This window comes from Dermochelys coriacea, chromosome 3 (genome assembly GCF_009764565.3).
Source record: "Dermochelys coriacea isolate rDerCor1 chromosome 3, rDerCor1.pri.v4, whole genome shotgun sequence".
NCBI classification, from domain to species: domain Eukaryota; kingdom Metazoa; phylum Chordata; order Testudines; family Dermochelyidae; genus Dermochelys; species Dermochelys coriacea.
This window is the reverse complement of record NC_050070.1, coordinates 122598638-122624807: the sequence shown is the minus strand read 5'-3', so window position 1 is coordinate 122624807 and position 26170 is coordinate 122598638.

The following is a 26170-nucleotide window of genomic DNA, read 5'->3' as shown; positions in this document are numbered from 1 at the left end:
CTTTGCTTATTCCACAGTCTTAGGGATACCTGAAAGCTATGGCTAATCAGGGTTTTGGTTAAACATGGGATCCAGCTAGCTGACACAGGAACAGGAATTGCCAGAGCTTGCTAGCTTCCCCAAGGCCAGTGACAGAAGAGGAGCAGGAAGGGGAGAAGAGGAGAGCTCTTTTGAGCTCCTCTCTTAACTCTTGCCTGTAACCTATCAGCTTTGAGAAAACCAAATGAGAGGCAGCCCTACTCCCTCCCTTCCTCTTCAGACAGCTGTGCAGCAAACTGAGGGCACATGACTTGGGTGTTGGCTAACCAGGAGTTTTGGTCATCTGGAGTTGGGATAATCAAGATTCAACTGTATATTCTAGAACATTGCACATAATGGAGTGACTAGAATCATAGAATATCAGGGTTGGAAGGGACCTCAGGAGGTCATCTAGTCCAACTCCCTGCTCAAAGCAGGAGCAATCCCCCACTAAATCATCCCAGCCAGGGCTTTGTCAAGCCTGACCTCTAAGGAAGGAGATTCCACCACGTCCCTAGGTAACGGCATTCCGACCCTTGGGGCACTCCACTTGATACCGGCTGCCAACTAGACATGGAGCCATTGATCACTACCCATTGAGCCCGACAATCTCGCGAACTTTCTATCCACATTATAGTCCATTCATCCAGCCCATACTTCTTTAACTTGCTGGCAAGAATACTGTGGGAGATCGTGTCCAAAGCTTTGCTAAAGTCAAGGAACAACACGTCCACTCTTTCCCCTCATCCACAGAGCCAGTTATCTCATCATAGAAGGCAATTAGATTAGTCAGGTATGACTTGCCCTTGGTGAATCCATGCTGACTGTTCCTGATCACTTTCCTCTTCTCTAAGTGCTTCAGAATTGATTCCTTGAGGATCTGCTCCATGATTTTTCCAGGGACTGAGGTGAGGCTGACTGGCCTGTAGTTCCCCGGATCCTCCTCCTTCCCTTTTTTAAAGATGGGCACTACATTAGACTAGGGTTGTTTCTAGGGAGAGGTGAACCAGTTTCCATAAAACAAGAATGGCAACTTCCTCAGCCAGATGTGAATCAACATTGCCCCCACCACGAGGCTTGAAAAGTTTGGTTAGCATTTTCATTCATTGATTTTTCTATTTCTGCACTTGTGCTTGCATGCCTCAATTCCACTGGATTGGATTGGAAGCAAAAGTGTCAAAGTACATGGGAGAGGATGTGGTTGAAAGATTCCAGCCCAATGTTGCAAGCACAAAATATATGTACAATAAAAGAATATCGTAAACCATATCAGAGTGGAAACTTTTGATGCTTACTCATGAGTAGTAGTATGCCTAACTATTTAGAGCTTAACACATTGTAAACATATTGCAGAATGTCTAGTATGTCTTTTCTAATTAATACTGTACCATTTTATTGCTTATGTAGTGCCTATTGAGTTATTGAATATTCCCATCAAGCCTCCTCTATGGGCTCTCTCTAGAGTATTACCTGATTTCTAGTTTTGAGACACCTTGAAATTTCTGGAGATTACAATAATTAATGGAACAAAAATGGCAAAATCACATGATTTCATACAGATAACAATATGATTCACAAGTATCACCACTGTCCTGCGAACATCAAATAGCTTCCTTCTGAGCTAAAGGAAGGAAGGAGAATGTTACAATAAATACAATCTGGTGTCTAAAATAGCCTTAAGAATCCTGATGTAATGACACCTAGTCAATCAATTTCAAACTAGGGGAAATGCCACACTCTATATATGTATGTGTACAAATCAACAGAAATTTGGTCTCGGCAAATTCCTGTTTCTGGCATTCCAAAAAGAAACCTCAGAATGGTAACTGGAAAAGAATAAAGAAATGGCTATACATAACCTGACAGAGACAGAGAGAGGGAACAATCTTAGTACAACAGCAGAAGACTGAGGTACTTTTAGTACAACAACAAAAGTCCAGCTCATCCTGGATGGATGGGAACTAGTCAGTGTTTATCTTCATGCTCTGGTTTTTGGCTCTTTGTGGTAAAAGTCTATTTATAGCAAACCTTATTTTTGTCTTTTCTCTCTGTCATTACATTGTATTCTTTGCTCCAATCACATTGTATTAATCTAGAGATTTTTTTAACCTCTCAGCTACTCACCCCTTTCTTGACTAGCATGACTTATCAACAGACCAATCCACTTCCATCAGGTCATTCTACTAGCTGTCCATGTTATCTGTTCATGAACCAAGCATCCAATCAGCTTTGTTGCTCATCCGCCTGTTTAACTAGGTGGAGTTTTTTTCCTTAAAAATATTACTGATTTTACAAAAAAATTCAAAGATCTAAATCTGTGCACGTGGATTAAACATCAAAGGGTGGTGGAGATGGAGCCAGAAGAATTATCCACCTATAAATATTTGGAGCATGTAAAATCCAAAGAGAAAAAAGAATTGTTTAAATTGCTGCAAGAGAGTGATATTATGAACAATTGGATGAAACTGAACAAAGGACAATGTATGCTGAATATTTATTTACATGTCCTACCATTCAAGTCTAATGTATTGTGAAATAATCACACCAGTGAATACATGGAAATCTTAAGGTCATTTGAACTGAATGGGCCAAAACAAATTTACCATAGGGGACAATCCTATTGTTAGTGCATTTTCAGTGTTTTTGTTCTTTAATGTCTACAGGCTAGATCTCCCCTTGACAGAGAAGGTAATGGCAGGAGAGCACAGAAATCAGAACACTCTGTGAAGTGAAGTGGTTGGCTTCCTGGCATTTGCCATGTGAGGTGGGAGAGGTTAGGAGGGGCTCAACAAAGGGAGGGAGTGCAGCTTCCTAACATGGTGGATCCTGATAATCAGTGGAGAAGGAAACCCCTTGACGCCTGGAATCAAAAAGCACCACGTCAAGGGACTGCCCTTCCATGCACTGTTAGGCAGACATCCACTTCCCCTGGCAGCATGGGACTAGGAGTTGTGGAGTCACTGGCTAAGTCTTTGCAGCTGTGCAGTAGCATTCACGGCAGAGGCTCTATGGGAATTAATGCTGCCTGATCCATGTGGATTATGGGGTCAGATAGGGATTGGTGCCATGGAGAATGGCTGATCCCACAAATCCCTGTGGAGCCCAATCTCTGCAATGCTGGGGCTTTTCTTCAAGGTCATGAGAAGCTTGGGACAAGGCCTCAGAGATGGCACTTCACTTTCTGTGCCCTTCCCACCAGTCCAACAACTTTTCATTCCATCCACCCACCCCCGGAAGGGAAGAACTGATCCTACACATCTTTTATTTTAAAGTCCACATATTTAAATCCCCAAGCTTAGATTTAGAGATGGAGTGGATCACTTTCTGAGAAAAGTCGATACTAGACTCACAGTCTAGGAGACAGTCTACTGTTTCTCCAACAGTACACCCCCCCAACATTCCTGGAAGAATGAGCCATCTCCCTTTCTCAAAGATGATGACTATTAAAGGGGCATTTGGGGGATTAGTTCATGCTTCATTTTAATTAAAGGATGATTGAAGAAAAATGCATTCATTTTGGCTTATTTAATAAATGACAACATACCGTAGTTACTGTATAACTTGTATATGAGCACAAGCACTACACATTAATGTTGGCACCAGTCTAACCCTTCAAATATCTATCCCCATAGCTTTTCCTATTGTGGGCCGGATTGCGACTGGTCACAAGTGGGTATACAAAAAGGTAGATGGAACAAAGAATTTCCCCTTCTTTGTGCCCCTGTACCAGGCCTAGACACAATGAACACTACTGTGCTCTGAATATTCAAGGACTGCTGGAGTGCAGGGGGGATGCACAAGTGTAAGAGCTCTCGGTGTGTGCTCCCAAGTTCCCCACCAAAGGAATTCTGTCTGTCAGGCTCCCACTGCTGCACATCTGTTGCTTATCATTGCATGCTAATCCTCTCCCCAACATAGACCATAGCTTAAAGATACAATGTAGCCCTGTAAATCTAATACCTCTTTACAGATTTTTATTTTGTTTATTTATTTATTGAAAACGTAACTTAGAAAATATTGCTGGTAACCCACATTCTGATGATTCAGGGAAGGAACAGCCCACAACAAATCTGAATGATGTGGAGGACAGAATTGTTCTCTTTCTTTAAACTCTAATGTTAAAATGAGCAATTGTTCCAAAACAGTCACTACAGTACATTACCTTTTCTCTGGTGGAAGGCACCAAAACACTATGCATTTGCATTGTGATCCTGGGATATTAATATTTAATTCATTAAATATTTCGTTTAATCTTCTTAAAGCCTGTAAACTTCCTAGTTAACCCTCTTCTGTATACTTTTATATCAGAGGAGGTTTGTTCCTTGGTTTCCCCCTAGCCCACAAGGCCCATCATACCATGACACATTCTTAATTTACCCTGGTCTGCCCTAATTTGTCTCCTCTGAGGATGACCCTTTCAATCCACTTTCTGCTGGAAAAACCAATACATTTAAAAAAATATTATGCACAATATTGAGAAATTCTTCCTCTATTATACCCCTAGTCCAAAAAGCCATCCATCCAGGGAGGACTGACCTTGTGATCTACATAATGAGGCCTAGAAATTAATAGGCAGCAGGTTTAAAACAAAGGGAAGTCAACCTGTGGAACTACTTGCCAGAGGCTGTTGTGAAGGCCAAGACTATAACAGGATTCAAAAAAGAACTAGATAATTCATGGAGGATAGGTCCATCAATGGCTATTAGCCAGGATGGACAGGGATGGTGTTTCTAGCCTTTGACAGAAGCTGGGAATGGGCAACAGAGGATGAATTACTTGATGATTACCTGTTCTATTCATTCCCTCTGGGGAACCTGGCACTGGCCACTGTTGGAAGACAGGCTACTGAGCTAGATGGACCTTTGGTCGACGCAGAATGGCCATCCTTATGTCTGTGTTTCTCCAACAGTACACCCCCCCACATTCATTTAGTTTCATTTAGTTAATCAATTTGTTCCAAAACCTCTTCTAATGACACATCAATCTGGGACAGTTCCTCAGATTTGTCACTTAAAAAGAATGGTTCAGGTTTGGGAATCTCTCACATCCTCAATCATGAAGACTGAGGCAAAGAATTCATTTAGTTTCCTTGAGTGCTCCTTTAGCATCTTGATCATCCCATGGCACCACTGGTTGTTTAGCAGGCTTCCTGCTTCTGATGTACTTAAAAAAAATTTTGCTATTACTTTTTGAGTCTTTGGTTAGCTGTTCTTCAAATTCTTTTTTGGCCTTATTAATTATGTTTTTACACTTCATTTGCCAGAGTTTACGCTCCTTTCTATTTTCCTCATTAGGATTTAACTTCCACTTTTTAAAGGATGCCTTTTTGCCGGTCTCTGTTGCTTTTACTTTGTTGTCTAGCCACTGTGGCTCTTTTTTGGTTTTCTTACTATGTTTTTTAATTTGGGGTATACATTTAAGTTGAGCCTCTATTATGGTGTCTTTAAAAAGTTTCCATGCAGCTTGCAGGGATTTTACTTTTGGTGCTGTACCTTTTATTCTGCTTAACTAACCTCCTCATTTTTGTGTCGTTCCCCTTTCTGAAATCTGTGGTGTTTTCCCTGCCACAGGGATGTTAAATTTAATTATATTATGGTCCCTGTTACCAAGCAGACCAGCTATATTCACCTCCTGGACCTGATCCTGTGCTCCATTCAGACTAAATCAAGAATTGCCTTTCCTCTTGTGGGTTCCATGACTCAATGCTCCAAGAAGCAGTCATGTAAGGTGTCAAGAAACTTTATCTCTGCATCCTGTCCTGAGATGACATGTACCCAGTCAATATGGGGATAGTTGAAATCCCCCATTATTATTGAGTTTTTTATTTTAATAGCCTCTCTAATCTCCCAGAACATTTCACAGTCGATATCACCATCCTGGTCAGGTGGTTTGTAATATATACCTACTGCTATATTCTTATTATTCAAGCATGGAATTACTATCCCTAGAGGTTCTATTGTACAGTTCGGTTCATTTAAGATTTTTACTTCATTTGATTCTACGCTTTCTTTCACATATAGTGCCACTCCCCCACCAGCATGACCTGTTCTGTCCTTCTGATATATTTTGTACTCTGGTATTACTGTGTCCGGTTGATTATCCTCATTCCACCAAGTTTCCATGATGCCTATTATATAAATATCCTCATTTAATATGAGGAATTCTAATTCACCCATCTTATTATTTAGACTTCTAGCATTGGTATATAAACACTTTAAAAACGTGTCACTTTTTAGCTGTCTGCCATTACATGATGTAATTGAATGGGACTTTTTTTTTTTGACTGTTTCTCATCAGATCCTACCTGTATTTTATCATCTTCTATCCTCTCCTCATTAGGACATAGGGAATCTCTATTTATAGATCCTCCCCAAGGGATGTCTGAACCACATGCTCTTCTGCACCTGTCAGCTTTCCCCCAGCCCTTAGTTTAAAAACTGCTCTATGACCTTTTTAATTTTAAGCACCAGCAATCTGGTTCCATTTTGGTTTAGGTGGAGCCCATCTTTCCTGAATAGGCTCCCCCTTTCCCAAAAGTTTCCCCAGTTCCTAATAAATCTAAACCCCCCCTCCCTACAACATTATCTCATCCTGTAGCATTTAGGCTCTGATTGCTGGAATCCTAGAAGGTCCACCTGGCTTTCCATATGTCCCTTCTGAAACCTTACATGGAGAATCCCTTTCCTGGTCACTCTGCTCCATCACCACCTCCACTCGATATCCAGAGGCAAGAAGAGTATGAAGTCAGGGACATCCTGGACTCCAAGCGAGTTTAAGACAAACTCTATTATCTGGTGGGCTGGGAGGACTATGGACTGGAAGAGTGATCATGAAAGCTGGTAGAAAACTTCCATGCTCTAGAACTCGTATATTCTTTCCATCAGAAATACTCCCTGAAACCTGGTCACATGGCCCCTAGGAGGCACCTTTGAAGCAGTGAGGAGGGGAGTGCAGACTACCGTCAGGGATCTAACCTGCAGCAAAGCCGGTCCCCTGATAACCTAATGAACAGATGGCCCTGATAGAAGCTGTCTGACTGAGCCACTGATTGGCTGAAGGAGACAGCAGGCTATACTTACATTCACCAGCAGCAGTCCAGGGGCTGCTCATGCTGAGTGTATTCCTACAGCACAGCTGTGCTCGGTCCTCTCTCTGTCTCTGCTGTGTCTAGCTTTCTCCAGCCCCAGCCTGTACACTACTCCCACTCCAGCCCCCAGTTTTGTCCTGACTTCTGACTCCTGGTTCAGACCCTCTGTGTTGGATCATATTAAAGAAGTTCTGAATTAAAATCACAAATGAGTTTGATTCCTCAATTTAAATTCCAGGGTATTACTAATTAAGAGGTCTCTTGGTTTTTGGTCTCTTTTTTTCCACTGTTTCTCTTCCTCTCTGTGTGAAACTTGCAAGCTGCTAATTGTGTTGGTACATCCTAAAACAGAGTCTGTTCTCAAAGCAATACTTTGTAACAACAACTACTCACACAGAGAGAGACTCAAAGCGTTACTTTGTTACAACAGAAACAGCACACAGAGACTTCCCACCCTTTTGTTGTATTTATCTCGCTTTGTTAACAATTGTGACTAAAATAGAGATAGAGGATGTATGTGATGGATGCTTGGCATGGATAATAAATAATGATCAGGGAGGTGCCAGCCTAAGAATCCAGTGTCGATCGGCCAAAGAAGGCGTCAAGTGGAAACAACCAGAGGACCTCCAGAGGGCAAACTGGAATCCACCCAACAGCCTCAAGGATGGGAGAACAAGATAACATCTGGCAGCACGGCGCCGTCAGGAATGTGCCATCTGCTGATTGATTCAGCAACAGCATGATGAAGCAATTCCCATAGACTGGCATAGGAAGAAATTCCTATAAAAATGGACTCTAGAAACTGGGAACTTTGGGGTCTGATTCTGCAAACCAACTTCCAGGAGCATCAGATATGCATCTAACAAGGCCCTGCTCCCTCCTCGTGTCCAGGCCACCTGGCCAGTGGCTTGGCACAAGCAACTCTACAGCTGGTAACTATGATAACAACCTTGCAGAACCTAGGTGTGTGTGTGTATGAATGAATGTGTGAATAAACGTGAAATTGAATGGAATATTATAGCTATAATTAACTACTTACTATGATTCTTTCTGTATTCACAATAAATGTGGCATTTTGCCTTATTCCCTTTAATAAGATCCTGCTGCGTTTTATTTTATTGGTATAACATCTGACTGTGTCTCTGGTTAAGCCTTTGGCTCAGGTTTTAGTTTATGACTCTCTGCTACACCTTCCGACTGCCACTCCAGATAACCCTTCGGCTCTGGCTTTAGTTTCTGATACCTGGCTACAACCCTTGGCTTCACTCCGGGACCTTCTTGTCTGAATTCAACTCTAACTTGTAGGCTGGACTCTTGCTCCAACCACTAGGTCAGGCTGCCCATCACTCAGTTGCTGACAGAGACAACATTAATGCATTCACAAATTGTCCATCATGTTCATGTACAGATTATGGGATGCTGTGAATTAGCACTGATACCGGTTTACTAGTGCAGAGGGCAATATAATAGTTTTAAAGTTACTGACTGCTCAGACTTGAACAGGAATTGGCGAGCATTTTAATTATCTAGATATCCTCATTTCCCCTTCCAGCTCCTCATTCAGATGAGGTCCCTAACTGTACATTTAGCTTACAGAGTTACTGCCTAGTGCTCACAGAACCTTCTATTTCAGTCCAACGTGGTTAACAGTAATCTCTCAATATTTAGTTCAATAGGGACCCATTTCAACAATAGAAGCCATGTGGCTAATGGAATTTCTGTCTCTCCAGAAGAGTTACAGAGACTAACAAAAGACCTGGAACAGGAAATTTTCCCTCTTCTACAACCTTTTTAAACAGCCTTTTACTTCAACATCTGTGAGCATGTTTGTTTTCCTATGTGCCTGGTTTATTGGGTAGATTTTGGGTCATTATTTATTTCCCCCTCCTCTTTGAAGGAAATAGCTGATCAGATAGTTCTTTGCTGTACCTGAAAACCAAAAGCAAAAGCAAATCAAAGAAAAGAGGGAAGTTTAAAAGAAATGTTATTTTGCCAACTATCTAACAAGATTTCTTTGCACTTTATATCAGCGCCTAAGAATGGTCTATTCAAATTTATCTTCTTAATTTGTATCCCCTGAAATTATCTGGGAACACACACAATTGTAACTTTACATTCTTGATAAGATCAGAGCTTAGGGTTCTGGGAAAGAATAATATTGTCTCTGCATTGTACGTGACAGATTTGTTTAGATTTGCATATAGCATTATTGTCAAATTGTTCAGTTGGACTGCACACTTGTATCTGAAACATTATAAAGTAGATCTGACTAGATAATGATGCAGGGAGGGGACCCTGGCTGGACTCTTACATGAATCTAGCTGTATCAACCCTGTCCAAACTCAGTGCAACAGATGTTTTCTCCCACTTTATATCATTCTTACCAGATGTTTCCTCTCTTTGTTATTCCTCCTTTGTGTCTAGATTCCAATAAAGTTTGGTTCTCATGAAACCAGGCTTAAAATATAGTTATTATAGTAAAAACAACAGGACTTATACAAATACTTGTTCTAACAAACTTTGTAGGTTATAAACACAAAAATACATTAAAATAGCTTTAAGGTTATGACTCAAATCAACAAATCAAGAGTTTCAAAATTATGGCTTGAGAAACTATGAAGATGCATGGACACAAACATTCCAGACACCGCACTCAGCAGCTAAACTGCATATAGAAGATGTATCATCAGGATTAGAGCTCATGATTTTGTACTCCAAAATGTAAGCCTTTGCTGTTGGAGAACCTCCATCAGCTACGAGTAGCTGTAAATGTTAGAGAAGGAGCCATTAGAATTTCAGTATTCGCCAACTAGATCTCTCCAGTTCTAAGCATGGGGGGAAATACTCTCATACTATCTGGTAAGTGTTGACAAATAGTGACTTGTTAATAATGATCAGTCTCAGCATTCTTGGTGCCACCTCCTTCCCTGTTCTGAAAGCCCCTGAGCCCAGCTAAAGTATTCAAAGACACTGGTCCATTCCCATCATGAGAATCATTTCCTCAATATCCGTTGAAATTGATTCTCTGTTGACTTGAACCCTTAGGCTTGGGGGAAGGAGGTTCTACAGCCACCAGTCTCTGGCAAAATACACATCCCTGCAAAGCAGGGCATGGTTGATGGCAGCTGAAGGGAGCAGAAGGTTTTCTCAGTACCTAGTTCCACTCAGTAAACCAGGGTCTTTTCACATAGGCCTGGCAGCCTCTGGTTCTGACCATCGCCAATTACAGGTGGTCAGGATCCCCTGGCCTGCAAGACAACTTGCTCCTTGTCCTTAATCTCTCCTGTGTGTTATGTGTACTAGGAGAATCAGAGCAGCCATTTCTGAGGTGGGCCCTGTCTATAATGCACCCTTATGCTGTATTTGTAAAAAAAAAAAAAAAAAAGATCCTCTGTCACCAGTTCTGCAACTTTGGCCCCAGTCTGCTGTAGTTGGGCTCAAAGGGTCACGAGCTACTTGCACCAGATATAGGCATAGGCAGGGCCAGCGCTAGATGTTTTGCCAACCCTTCCCGCATCAACAGCAGAGAAAAGAAAGAGATGATTTGTCACCCCCAGAAAGTGGCACCCACTCATCCACCCTGATCGCCCACCCCTGTACATGCTCTACTTGGGCACAAGGTAGGTAGCTATTCATTCAACTTGAAGTCTGTGCAGTAGAATAGGTAGCCTCCACACTTAGTCATCTACTGCTGGGCTCCATATTTAAACTGATCTTTTCCCTTGTGACTGGGTACTCACCTGTGATAGGTTTTATTTTGATCTGTAACTTAAGAACTAAGCTGTTTTAATCATTTATTTAGTTAGTTAGTTATTTAATTTCATGAACTGCCCTTACTTTAGTCCATGAAGTACTAACTGCCTACGCCTCACACACCCAGACTCCCTTCTGTTCACTCTCACCTTGAGAATGGACTCTCACTAGCCAGCTCTGTATTGGTATTGGTATTACCAGTACAAAGCACAAAGGTCTCATTCCTCCCACTCATGCTCTTACAATCAGCCAGGCTTACCTCAGACTCTTCCATTTTGAAAACTCTGACTTCAAAAAAGAGGTAATAAAAGCTCTAAAGTGAGACACTGGGGACACTACATTCTCTCCTTTTACGCTTCATGGAATTTCTTCTCGCCAGTTCTGGAATAAAATACGTCACAATGGGTCATATAATAACATAGGATGTCCCAGACAGAAAATGTTTGCCACTATCTTTTGGGTCATATGCCACCCCTGATATGTCTGCCTTCCGTGCGGCAGAAACTGATTATTAAGGAGTTTCCATGCATGCCAGTCCATGGACTTTTGTAAGGGAAAAATCTTTGACTCTCCATGCCTTTTAAAAATGGGGTGGGGAGGGAATGTACAAAATGTATCAGAACAAAATCTAATCGATTCACTTTATCCACATGCTCAGAATTGTTCTCATTAGCTTTGAAAATTAAAGGCAGAATCCTGAAAACTATTACTCACTTGAGTAGTCCCATTGAAGTCAAAGGGATTAAAGGGAGTAAGGACTATATGTGTATGTGAGTAAGGGGTTCACAGGCTCTGGACCAAAATTACCACGGCAATAGTATTTTTGTTTAAAAATGTACAGCCCATCTTTTCCCTCTTGTTTCATCATTCCCTAAACTACAGCCATCAAAAATTTGGGTCACTTGATATTTAAGTTCCCGCGGCATCTCTTATAAGAGCTGGAGTGTTAACCCCAAGGTCTTTGCTGAGATTACATCCTCAATCTCTCTCTCTCCTTGCAGTTTCAGTTGGCTTTATGACATAATCTTTCAGTGGTGACAGACATGAATACAGGATTTAGCCCCAGACCTATAAACCCAACCCCAGATGAGTATTCCTTATTCACCCAAGTAGCTCCATTAGGGTTAGTGGATACTTCTCATAGGAATCCAGATTTGTAGGCTCGGACTCTATGGTTTCACTATAGGCTGTGAAGAAAGCGCCCCTTACAGCACAGATATCTGGTATAATAATAGTAAAGAGAATGCTGAAAAACACTGACAAAATACAGCTTCTTTTTCATTTCAAGGTCGCGCCAATATGTAAGTTCCCCTTTAAAGAGCAAATCTCACCACTCAGATGGTTATGCAGAGTAAATATGTTATTTTTAAGCATCATTAAAATGTATTTTATTAACACAAACCCTCACACTTTAGCATTACACTTCTTGTATTGGCAGTGCTACCCACACAAGCTGCTACGGGTAAATAAAGGTTGGAAGACAGTTGATGAGTGGGAAAAACACATAACAAATCACTGAAAAGAAAAGATAATGCTACGAAGGAGCACATAAAACCAAGTACAGGGAGATGTTCAAAGGTAACATTAAAAGTTTGTTCCTTCCCATAGGCCTGATATTTATTACGTTTTCAAAACAAACCGTCAACTGAAAGCAAAACATTTGGCCTGCTGCTAGCTTTTCAATTAAGCTAATTGCAGAGGGAAATTCTAATTGGATTTAGGTACCAGCAAACAATTCATCTTGGCAAGTGTGTACAGAATCTGAGCTGCGAGGGTAAAACTACACAAAAAATTCACAGATGTTTTTGCTTAGTGTGTTGCAAGGGGCTTGATCATACTACTCTTGAAGTCACTGGCAAAACTCCCATTAACCTCAACAGGAATCAGAGCAGACCCTAAGGCCCAGCAGACAGCTGTGTACTTCACTGAGTGTCAAGGACCCAGGACAAAGTTACTGAGACAACAAAAAGAAATAGGGCCTGACCCAAATCCCTTTGAAATCTATGCAAGTCTTCCATGGACTTTAATGAGAGTTGGACCAGGTGTATAAAAGGCAATTCAATCATGAGAGCTCAGGTCCGTCCTCCACCCCTTCACAGATCGTTTTTGCCAAAAATCCTTGAATGTCAATTTACTAAAGGGGGGTCATCTGATGGCTTCTCTGCTGCAGCCTTGCAGTGCAATGACCCTTTGTAACAAGAGCCCGAGCCACAGTCAAACAAAAGCCAGTATTCTCACAGGTGCACTATTGCTACTAACTTGCCCAACAATAAAAAATTAATGGAACATACTGAATCAGTTTCTTCAAATTTTTTTTGAGTTCAAAAAATCATACCAGAAACTTGGAGGGAGGACAGATTTTTTCTGAATTTGCCGCAGGGATTCATTACTAGTTACTACTCACAAGGCCAAATTTTACCTGCTTCACAATGGCTTTTATTTAAAAAAAAAAGGGGGGGCTACTGATTATAAGCCAGCTAAACAAAGCTATCCCCCCGCCAAATAAAAATAATTGGGTGCTTTACTATTTCTGCAGAAATGCAAAACTGATTCTTACCCTAGAAGCCAAAAGAACTTGTATGAATCATCCGAGTAAAGACATTCAAGGTGAATTCTCTCATGTTATCATCAAGTGCCATAATGTTAAATAACCTTTTATATGACTCTGGGGAATCTACACTTGCCCCTAACATCTCTGACAGAGACTCTGATTCATCAATCCATCCTTATTTAGCAAAGTGCTTAAACACACGATTAACTTTAAGCATGTGATTAAATCCCACTGACTTTAATAAACTTTTTGCCCACCTTGATTATCACTACAAAAGGTTTTCTTCCCTCCCCCGCCCCCCGCTCTCCTGCTGGTAATAGCTCATCTTAAGTGATCACTCTCCTTACAGTGTGTATGGTAACACCCATTGTTTCATGTTATCTGTGTATATAAATCTCCCCACTGTATTTTCCACTGAATGAATCCGATGAAGTCAGCTGCAGCTCATGAAAGCTTATGCTCAAATAAATTTGTTAGTCTCTAAGGTGCCACAAGTACTCCTTTTCTTTTTGCAAATATAGACTAACACTGCTGCTACTCTGAAAACTGACTTTAATATAATTTATGCAGATGCTCAATGTTAAGCATGTTGTGACAGAATATAGCCTTGTGTTCACACCCTGCACACTAAAGTAATAATGTTTGTACAAGGTATGCCTTCTGAGGTATCACTTAAAAACTCATAATTTGTTGATCAATAACAGCATGGCAAAATGCACACAACAGTGTTATATGTGAAGTTATAAACATAATGAGATCATGACTAAAAGTATATTTTCCAGATAAATCTGGGGAATGGCCAGACCAGTTCCTCAGAGACAAAGGGCAAGCTGATGCCTAAGCCAGGTGTAAACACAGCTGATGGACCATTACCTGCTAAGTGGACATTCTTTGGCAGGAAAGGGGGCAGGGGCAAAAATCTACATCTATGCAAAGAAAGAGCATGGAGTTTCCTTCCACAGTATGCTTGTTGCCTTGCTCCCCGCTGGAAATGCTTCTCAAAGCTCGGATTATAAAAAGAAGGGGCAGACACCCCAAAACATCCTCATCTCTCTCCCTCCCCATTGCATTCTCTGCACTTGAAAAGATAAAGGACGCAGCTGTTGGACTCTGGGGCCGGGGACCTGACCTAAAGTTTGGTCACTATGACTGCTGAAAGCATATAGTGAGAAAACTTTGCTCTGAATCTAATACAGTTCATTAAATTAGGCACCAGTAGTGTTTTATGTTTATTTTTCTTGTAATCATTTTTTAATTTTATGCCTTACTACTTATACTCACTTAAAACCTCTTTGTAGTTAATAAACTTGTTTTACTGTTTTATCTAATCCAATGTATTAGAATCAGAATGTCTGGATTCTCTATTTAAAATAATAAGATGGCATATTATTCCCTTAAAGGAATAATGGATTTAATATATTTGTACTGTCCAGGAAAAGGCTGGGCAGTACAGAACATACATTTCTGAGGGATGATTCAGGACTGGAGGTGTGTTGGGGTCACCATGCAGTATAACCAAGGCTGGCAAAAGCCAACGTGCAGCTGTCTGGCTGAAGCACACACAGACATAGCTGGGAGTGACCTGAGTGCTGGAGACTGTTTGTGAGCAGTCCATGTTGGAGACGATAGCAGCAAGGCATTGTAAAAGGCATCCCCAGTTTACAGGGCAGGGGTGACACAGCCCCAACTAGTCTGACTTGTGCCTCTGCTATGTCACAATATGCTTACCAGTGCTGCTGAAAAGGGATGGACTTAAGCAGCACTTGCTTAAGTATTTTGCTGAATCAGGGCCAGAGTGTCTTTTTGCATTCCCCTCATCAGTCCTCTGTGCTGTACCAGTAATGCCAGCCTTGATATCCCTTGTGGCTTTTCTTCTCATTAATATTTCTGTGCCTTCTTCCATGTGGCCCCTTGTTCTTAGTCTACTTGGAATCTGTTTAACAAGCCTCTACCCTCTTCTCTTTCAAAACATACATAAATGCCCTGCATCTGCAGCATCACCTATGCAAAAAGAGGTTTCAGAGTAGCAGCCGTGTTAGTCTGTATTCGCAAAAAGAAAAGGAGTACTTGTGGCACCTTAGAGACTAACAAATTTATTAGAGCATAAGCTTTCGTGAGCTACAGCTCACTTCATCGGATGCATTTGGTGGAAAAAACAGAGGAGAGATTTATATACACACACACAGAGAACATGAAACAATGGGTTTATCATACACACTGTAAGGAGAGTGATCACTTAAGATAAGCCATCACCAACAGCAGGGGGGGGAAAGGAGGAAAACCTTTCATGGTGACAAGCAGGTAGGCTAATTCCAGCAGTTAACAAGAATATCAGAGGAACAGTGGGGGGTGGGGTGGGAGGGAGAAATACCATGGGGAAATAGTTTTACTTTGTGTAATGACTCATCCATTCCCAGTCTCTATTCAAGCCTAAATTAATTGTATCCAGTTTGCAAATTAATTCCAATTCAGCAGTCTCTCGTTGGAGTCTGTTTTTGAAGCTTTTTTGTTGAAGTATAGCCACTCTTAGGTCTGTGATCGAGTGACCAGAGAGATTGAAGTGTTCTCCAACTGGTTTTTGAATGTTATAATTCTTGACGTCTGATTTGTGTCCATTCATTCTTTTACGTAGAGACTGTCCAGTTTGGCCAATGTACATGGCAGAGGGGCATTGCTGGCACATGATGGCATATATCACATTGGTAGATGCGCAGGTGAACGAGCCTCTGATAGTGTGGCTGATGTGATTAGGCCCTATGATGGTATCCCCTGAATAGATATGTGGACAGAGTTGGCAACGGGCTTTGTTGCAAGGATAGGTTCCTGGGTTAGTGGTTCTGTTGTGTGGTGTGTGGTTGCTGGTGAGTATTTGCTTCAGATTGGGGGGCTGTCTGTAAGCAAGGACTGGTCTGTCTCCCAAGATCTGAGAGAGCGATGGCTCGTCCTTCAGGATAGATCCTTGATGATGCGTTGGAGAGGTTTTAGTTGGGGGCTGAAGGTGATGGCTAGTGGCGTTCTGTTGTTTTCTTTGTTGGGCCTGTCCTGTAGTAGGTGACTTCTGGGTACTCTTCTGGCTCTGTCAATCTGTTTCTTCACTTCAGCAGGTGGGTATTGTAGTTGTAGGAATGCATGATAGAGATCTTGTAGGTGTTTGTCTCTGTCTGAGGGGTTGGAGCAAATGCGGTTATATCGTAGCGCTTGGCTGTAGACAATGGATCGAGTGGTATGATCTGGATGAAAGCTAGAGGCATGTAGGTAGGAATAGCGGTCAGTAGGTTTCCGATATAGGGTGGTGTTTATGTGACCATCGCTTATTAGCACCGTAGTGTCCAGGAAGTGGATCTCTTGTGTGGACTGGTCCAGGCTGAGGTTGATGGTGGGATGGAAATTGTTGAAATCATGGTGGAATTCCTCAAGAGCTTCTTTTCCATGGGTCCAGATGATGAAGATGTCATCAATGTAGCGCAAGTAGAGTAGGGGCATTAGGGGACGAGAGCTGAGGAAGCGTTGTTCTAAGTCAGCCATAAAAATGTTGGCATACTGTGGGGCCATGCGGGTACCCATCACAGTGCCGCTGATTTGAAGGTATACATTGTCACCAAATGTGAAATAGTTATGGGTCAGGACAAAGTCACAAAGTTCTGCCACCAGGTTAGCTGTGACAGTATCGGGGATACTGTTCCTGAAGGCTTCTAGTCCATCTTTGTGTGGAATGTTGGTGTAGAGGGCTTCTACATCCATAGTGGCTAGGATGGTGTTTTTAGGAAGATCACCAATGGACTGTAGTTTCCTCAGGAAATCGGTGATGTCTCGAAGATAGCTGGGAGTGCTGGTAACGAAGGGCCTGAGGAGGGAGTCTACATAGCCAGACAATCCTGCTGTCAGGGTGCCAATGCCTGAGATGATGGGGCGTCCAGGATTTCCAGGTTTATGGATCTTGGGTAGCAGATAGAATACCCCAGGTCGGGGCTCCAGGGGTGTGTCTGTGCGGATTTGTTCTTGTGCTTTTTCAGGGAGTTTCTTGAGCAAATGCTGTAGTTTCTTTTGGTAACTCTCAGTGGGATCAGAGGGTAATGGCTTGTAGAAAGTGGTGTTGGAGAGCTGCCTAGTAGCCTCTTGTTCATACTCCGACCTATTCATGATGACGACAGCACCTCCTTTGTCAGCCTTTTTGATTATGATGTCAGAGTTGTTTCTGAGGCTGTGGATGGCACTGTGTTCTGCATGGCTGAGGTTATGGGGTAAGCGATGCTGCTTTTCCACAATTTCAGCTCGTGCACGTCGGCGGAAGCAGTCTATGTAGAAATCCAGGCTGCTGTTTCGACCTTCAGGAGGAGTCCACCCAGAATCCTTCTTTTTGTAGTGTTGGCAGGAAGGTCTCTGTGGGTTAATATGTTGGTCAGAGGTGTGTTGGAAATATTCCTTGAGTCTGAGACGTCGAAAATAGGATTCTAGGTCACCACAGAACTGTATCATGTTCGTGGGGGTGGAGGGGCAAAAGGAGAGGCCCCGAGATAGGACAGATTCTTCTGCTGGGCTAAGAGTATAGTTGGATAGATTAACAATATTGCTGGGTGGGTTATGGGAACCATTGTTGTGGCCCCTTGTGGCATATAGTAGTTTAGATAGCTTAGTGAACTTTTTCTTTTGTAGAGAATCAAAGTGTGTTTTGTAAATGGCTTGTCTAGTTTTTGTAAAGTCCAGCCACGAGGAAGTTTGTGTGGAAGGTTGATTCTTTATGAGAGTATCCCGTTTTGAGAGCTCATTCTTAATCTTTCCCTGTTTGCTGAAACTCCCTGAAAAAGCACAAGAACAAATCCGCACAGACACACCCCTGGAGCCCCGACCTGGGGTATTCTATCTGCTACCCAAGATCCATAAACCTGGAAATCCTGGACGCCCCATCATCTCAGGCATTGGCACCCTGACAGCAGGATTGTCTGGCTATGTAGACTCCCTCCTCAGGCCCTTCGTTACCAGCACTCCCAGCTATCTTCGAGACATCACCGATTTCCTGAGGAAACTACAGTCCATTGGTGATCTTCCTAAAAACACCATCCTAGCCACTATGGATGTAGAAGCCCTCTACACCAACATTCCACACAAAGATGGACTAGAAGCCTTCAGGAACAGTATCCCCGATACTGTCACAGCTAACCTGGTGGCAGAACTTTGTGACTTTGTCCTGACCCATAACTATTTCACATTTGGTGACAATGTATACCTTCAAATCAGCGGCACTGTGATGGGTACCCGCATGGCCCCACAGTATGCCAACATTTTTATGGCTGACTTAGAACAACGCTTCCTCAGCTCTCGTCCCCTAATGCCCCTACTCTACTTGCGCTACATTGATGACATCTTCATCATCTGGACCCATGGAAAAGAAGCTCTTGAGGAATTCCACCATGATTTCAACAATTTCCATCCCACCATCAACCTCAGCCTGGACCAGTCCACACAAGAGATCCACTTCCTGGACACTACGGTGCTAATAAGCGATGGTCACATAAACACCACCCTATATCGGAAACCTACTGACCGCTATTCCTACCTACATGCCTCTAGCTTTCATCCAGATCATACCACTCGATCCATTGTCTACAGCCAAGCGCTACGATATAACCGCATTTGCTCCAACCCCTCAGACAGAGACAAACACCTACAAGATCTCTATCATGCATTCCTACAACTACAATACCCACCTGCTGAAGTGAAGAAACAGATTGACAGAGCCAGAAGAGTACCCAGAAGTCACCTACTACAGGACAGGCCCAACAAAGAAAACAACAGAACGCCACTAGCCATCACCTTCAGCCCCCAACTAAAACCTCTCCAACGCATCATCAAGGATCTATCCTGAAGGACGAGCCATCGCTCTCTCAGATCTTGGGAGACAGACCAGTCCTTGCTTACAGACAGCCCCCCAATCTGAAGCAAATACTCACCAGCAACCACACACCACACAACAGAACCACTAACCCAGGAACCTATCCTTGCAACAAAGCCCGTTGCCAACTCTGTCCACATACCTATTCAGGGGATACCATCATAGGGCCTAATCACATCAGCCACACTATCAGAGGCTCGTTCACCTGCGCATCTACCAATGTGATATATGCCATCATGTGCCAGCAATGCCCCTCTGCCATGTACATTGGCCAAACTGGACAGTCTCTACGTAAAAGAATGAATGGACACAAATCAGACGTCAAGAATTATAACATTCAAAAACCAGTTGGAGAACACTTCAATCTCTCTGGTCACTCGATCACAGACCTAAGAGTGGCTATACTTCAACAAAAAAGCTTCAAAAACAGACTCCAACGAGAGACTGCTGAATTGGAATTAATTTGCAAACTGGATACAATTAATTTAGGCTTGAATAGAGACTGGGAATGGATGAGTCATTACACAAAGTAAAACTATTTCCCCATGGTATTTCTCCCTCCCACCCCACCCCCCACTGTTCCTCTGATATTCTTGTTAACTGCTGGAATTAGCCTACCTGCTTGTCACCATGAAAGGTTTTCCTCCTTTCCCCCCCCTGCTGTTGGTGATGGCTTATCTTAAGTGATCACTCTCCTTACAGTGTGTATGATAAACCCATTGTTTCATGTTCTCTGTGTGTGTGTATATAAATCTCTCCTCTGTTTTTTCCACCAAATGCATCCGATGAAGTGAGCTGTAGCTCACGAAAGCTTATGCTCTAATAAATTTGTTAGTCTCTAAGGTGCCACAAGTACTCCTTTTCTTTATGCAAAAAGAGCATCTTTACCCTTATGTCAAAAATAAAGTAGAACATTTGAACCATCAAGGTGTAGATTTGCCTAAAATGAGGACCCATGTAACATAGCTACATCCCATTGCCTACCTTGTCCCTCAGTGTCCTGCTATTCATTATATTTTCACTTGCCTATCAAATCAATCTTCTAGGTCCCAGTCCTGTAACTACTCTTGGGTGGGTGACCTGCTGATCCCACGCAGATTCTCATTGAAGTTAATGGACCTCAGAACAGGTATAGTAGTCTGCCCCTGCAAATGAAGTTGCAGGATTGAGGTCTTAGACTGTACATTCTTTTAGCCTAGGACATATCTTCTGTGTATTTTCTGTAAGCACCTAGGACACTTTTGGCACTATAAAATAACAGTTGATTATAGATAATCTCTTTTTCCCCCACAACAATTACTTATCAACGCTCCTTGATAATAACTGATATACAAACACTTGGATGTTACCAATCCTCCTTCAGACCAGATCTAATTTCCCTTCCTTCTAATATCAGATTTTGTTTTTTCCATTACAATATCACACACTAATTACAGTACATATTCATAAATATACAGCTAAAGGTACATTGAAATGTTTATTAGTCAATCATAAAGCTATATTTTTCTCACATCCCAATTATTCCCTCCTCTGGGCTTCCCAGTATATTCCAGGCAACTATGTCTGTCATGTTTTAACTGTAAGCTCTTCATAGCTAATGCTCAAATAAATTTGTTAGTCTCTAAGGTGCCACAAGTACTCCTTTTCTTTTTGCAAATACAGACTAACACGGCTGCTACTCTGAAACATAGCAGGGACTATGTACTGTGACTTTTGCAGTACTGGAGAACTTGTTATAATTATGCATTATGATTCCTGGACTGCACAAAGCCATAGTATATTTATTATTTAATACCAAGATGAGTTCAAGCTGCACAGATCCACGGTTTTTGGTTCAGCTGCATCTTCAATTTAAAACAACATTTTTATTTTGCAAGGGGAAAAAAATCTCCTACAGAGTTACTGTTTACTCTCTTATGAAAATTAATTAATAGAATGTGACCTAACTGCAAAACTTACTCTTTTTTCTGCTGTAAAATGCTGTAAATAAATATTGTGTGGACAGTAAAAGAACAAATTTATAAAAAGTCAACTTCTGAGCCTGAACAACATGTTCAGAGATCGGCGAATGGAAAACTCTGCATATTGTTATTCTTTGAAGGCCGTTTTCACCTTCAGGCATGCTAAGACCGAATGGGGATTTAAGTGGAATTGTACAAGTGGGATGAGGTCTTAACCAGCAATCCTATGCCCAGAACTCTCAGTGATTGATATCAGGAGTAGCGTTATTCTTGCAAGCATGATGATAAAGTAGAGCTTATGCATATGGAACAGTGTAAGACAAAAATAATTACTAACCTATCTGATTGAAGAACTATGTTACTAGAGGAACTAAAGCGTTGTGGTGACTATCAAATGAGTTCTGGCATGGGATTCAATATGAGGAGACCAAGGGCTAGATTCACAAAGAAACTTAGGTGTCACAACTCTGAGCATCCCTACACCTCACTTTTAGGCTTGTAGAAAAAACACTGAGATTCACAAAGGCTGAACTCGTCTCCTAGGCAATGAATGGGGAGAGATAGGAGCCTGCAAATGGGATCCACAAAAGCCAGCACACGAGGTGGGGAGATACCAAGCAAAAGGGTGTGTGCTAAATCCTGTGCCTTTCTCAGAGCTACTGCCTAAATCCAGGCTGCAGGGAGGTGCCCATCTCTGTTTGGGATTCTTAGCTGCAAACCCACTCTAGGCGTTAGGCATCTATGCTATTTGAGCAAGTAGCACAGGGAGCAAGAGAACAATGATAACACCCTCCCTTCTAGCTCTTAGCCCAGTAGTCAATGTACTCACCTGAGATGTGGGAGACATCTGGCTCAATTCTCCTCTTCACCTGAGGGGGAGAAAGGAGTTGAACAGGGCTCTGCCACCTCCCAGGTGAGGGCACTAGTCACTGGGCTCCAGGATATTCTAACGTGGGGCTCCCTCACTCTGTCTTGATGAAGCTGCTCCACTGTGGATAAATAATTTAAAAAGTCATTGGAACCAGGAGACTAGCCCCTGGGTCTCCCATGGGAGTGTGCTAATCACCAGATTACAGTGCCAGCCTCATGCTCGCTTGCTTTCCGGTCCAATGACTTTTTCAATTAGTCACAGTAGAACAGCTTTGACTGGAGAGACTGAGAGAGCATCCCAGATCAAAATATGCCATAGCCCAGTGGTTAGTGCAGTCATGTGAGAGGTGAGAGATCCTTGTTCAGATCCCTTCCTCTCCCTCCCTGCAAAGTGGAATGGAGACTTGAGCAAGGGATCTCCTACATCCCAGGTGAGTGCCCTAACAACTACTGGCCTAAAAGTTATAAGGGAGGTCCCTCTCCCCACCTCGCCTGGCCATTTTGTGACAGCTTGTTTAGAGGGGCCCAATTCAGTAGGTGAGCTCTCAGCATGCTTACCAGATCAGGCCCCCTAAGTGAGTTTGGCAGAGGAATGCCTATCTGCCCCCGATTCGTGCCTTGTCCTGGGGCAGTTAGGTGGGTAAGTCCTTTTGTCAATCTAGCCCCTGGTTTCTATTCCTATCTGTGACACTTTGGGCAAGTCACTTAAGCTCTTTTTTACTCAGATTCCCTATCTTGGAAAATGAGGAACACTATACTTACCCACTTTTAGAAAATGCTTTGAGATCTATGGATAAAAAGTGCCACTGTTTAAGTACAAAACATTTTATTATTATTATTGGCTTCGATCTGTATTGTGAACTACAATCAATTTTCTAAAGCGGGTTGTTAGTTTCAACTTTGTTTATGTATTAAATGAAGATCCCTTAAAAAGACTATAAACGTGTATCAGAGGCTCCAGGAGTTAAGTGTACAGGAACACTTAACTCAGCTTTTGGAGCGTTGACATATTTCATAGCAGGCGTGATAATACATTACTTTCTATAAACTAAAGAGATTACTGATTATACACAGTAACAGTGTCTCAATAGACAACTGCTTTAATTAACCTACCGCAGCAGGGCAATATGGTCTTCTGGAAACAGATACAGTAACTCTCCATTCAAATGGGTGCTCCTGATTCTTTCACCTTTGCCTTATAACCCCTCAGAAAGCATCAGAGGGAACCCAGATCTTGATCTGCACTAGGGGGAGGACAGGCTGGAGCAGTGGTTCCCAAACTTGTTCCGCTGCTTGTGCGGGGAAAGCCAGTGGTGGGCCGGGCCGGTTTATTTACCTGCCACCGCCACAGGTTTGGCCGATCACAGCTCCCAGTGGCCGCGGTTCACTGCTCCAGGCCAATGGGGGCTGCAGAAAGCTGCGCGGGCCGAGGGATGTACTGGCCGCCGCTTCCAGCAGCTCCCATTGGCCTGGAGCAGCAAACCACAGCCACTGGGAGCTGTGATTGGCCGAACCTGCAGACGCGGCAGGTAAACAAACCGGCTGGCCCACCAGGGGCTTTCCCTGCACAAGCGGCAGAACAAGTTTGGGAACCACTGGGCTAGAGCTATGGGTCAATGGCTGAACTGAAAAAACCCAGCTGAAGTACAAGTTACTCCACAAGGAGACAGAACAGACCTGGCGGATGGGAGCCTGATCAGATTGGGCCAGAACACACAGGGGGGACAGCCAGACCAGACACACAGAAGGGCTTTGTAACAGACTAGTCCCAGGTGTCAATGGGAACCATGGCTTACAGGAGAACTAAGGGCTAACGCAATGCAGCTTTATAATGATGAAAGTGACAGCATTTTCCACCTCCAACACATGCTTTTGAGTCTATGGTTAGATGTTCAACAAATAGCTGACCTTCAGGTGACTCCAAATCTGCCCATTTAATCTTTTAGGCCCAGATTCTGGGCTTCCCTGTGGGCCAGTCTTCCAGCATATAGGGGCCACAAATCCTGCTGATCTACCCCCAGAGGATACACCAGGCACAGGGAGGATTCTCCTGTGGCATAGGGGCAGTGGAACTACCCTGTATTGCTCCCCGACTTGCAGTTCCTGGCATGGAGTCATGCTGGGACATACCCAGAGGAGAGAAGGAGGACAGAGTGTATTTCCAAGATGCATTCATGCACCTGCCCTTATATTTATTTTGGTTTGGTTTAGTATTGTGTTTAAATATAAATAAGTCTGTAACCAGTGTAAATTTAAAGGACGTTTGCTGGTGGATACAATTACTGAAAAGTGCATGCGTATAGCACTTAAGGTCATCTCTCACTCTCTTACAGGGGACATCACTCATCTCCTGCCTTTGCATGCAATAGTCTGGGTTATAAATAGTTTAAAAGCTCCCTGTGAATAGGAAAAAAATCTGATCTTTTATTATGCCATATAGAAATTGTTAATTTCAAAATAGTGCCAATATTTGTGACTCGCCGGGTAGTGTCCATGGATGGCGAATGATTACAGAATTAGAAAACACGGCTTATAGTGAGTCTCAAGAAGCTCAATTTATTTAGCTTAACAAAGAGAAGGTTAGGGGGGAATTGATTACAATTGTAAGTACCTACAAGGGGAACAAATATTTAATAGACTCTTCAATCTAACTGAGAAAGGTATAAGATGACCCAATGGGTGGAATCTGAACCTAAACAAATTCAGACTTGAAATAAGGGATACATTTTTAACAAAGAGAGTAATTAATGATTGGAACAATTTACCAAGGGTTGTGGTGGATTCTCCATCACTGACAATTTTTAAATCAAGACCGGATGTTTTTCTCTGGGAACTATTTTGCGGAAGTACAATGGCCTGTACTATTCAGAAGGTCAGACTAGATGATCACAATGGTACCTTCTGGCCTTAGAATCTCAGCATAGTACAGGAGCACAACATAAATGCTCTCAAAAGACAGAAGAGAGTGAAGGGAACATTGAGATTTCTTTATAGCTTTAGCATAAGCCCAAATGTTAGCATTGTATAATCACGTTACATGACATAAATGGAACGTATACACATGAGTAGAACATGGTTTAGGGCTAGTCTCTGAGCTAAATCTCCCAGGAGGTGCAGGAAACAAAGCACAGCCCAGAAGGAAGGGGAAGCAAAGGAGGTTTTAAGGCCAACATTGCATGCCCCAAATTCTGTTCGCTCTGGAGATTAGTGCAGCTCCCAGCATAAATTAGAACAGCCATAGGTGTTGCTCTACTGTATGGACCTGTAGCCCCTATGGGCTGCTCTGCTATTTTATGCTGTGGCCCTTCCCCTGCCATCTCTCCAACCATCAGCATACTCTGTACTGGAGGCTCTGAGGAAGTTTGGGCCAGATTTGTGAAGATGTTTAGCCACCTAAAGATGCAGATAGGAGCCTAGTGGGATTTTTCAAAGCATCTAGGCACCACACTCCCAATGGTTAGGCACCTAGGTGCTTTGGAAAACCCTACTTGGCATCTACATGCATAGTTAGCTGGCTAAATACCTTTAAAAATCTGGAAGTGTGGTCCATATACACTGCCAGCACAGCATATAGAGGCTAGAATCTATTATACTTGAGGGTATAAAAATCTCAGCCCCTATGAACATTCTGAATGCATCCAATGAAGTGAGCTGTAGCTCACAAAAGCTTATGCTCAAATAAACCTGTTAGTCTCTGAGGTGCCACAAGTACTTCTTTTCTTATTGCGTTTACAGACTAACACGGCTGCTACTCTGAAGAACACAATGTGCATTTATAATGCTTATAGACTCAAATAGAAGTGTTTTACAGAGGAATAATTGTCTAGCCTATATCATATACTAACAAATCAACAGATGCTATGTAAAACACCAAGTGTAATCTTCCAAGCCATAACACACAAAACAAGCTAACCACCAACAGCAGAATTTGCATCACATAAGAATCAAAGCTTGATTTGAAACAACGCTTGAGAAATAAAGCTTGCAATGCATGGTTTGTCAATTTACAAGGTAAATTAACTATTTGACTTTTGGTCAAG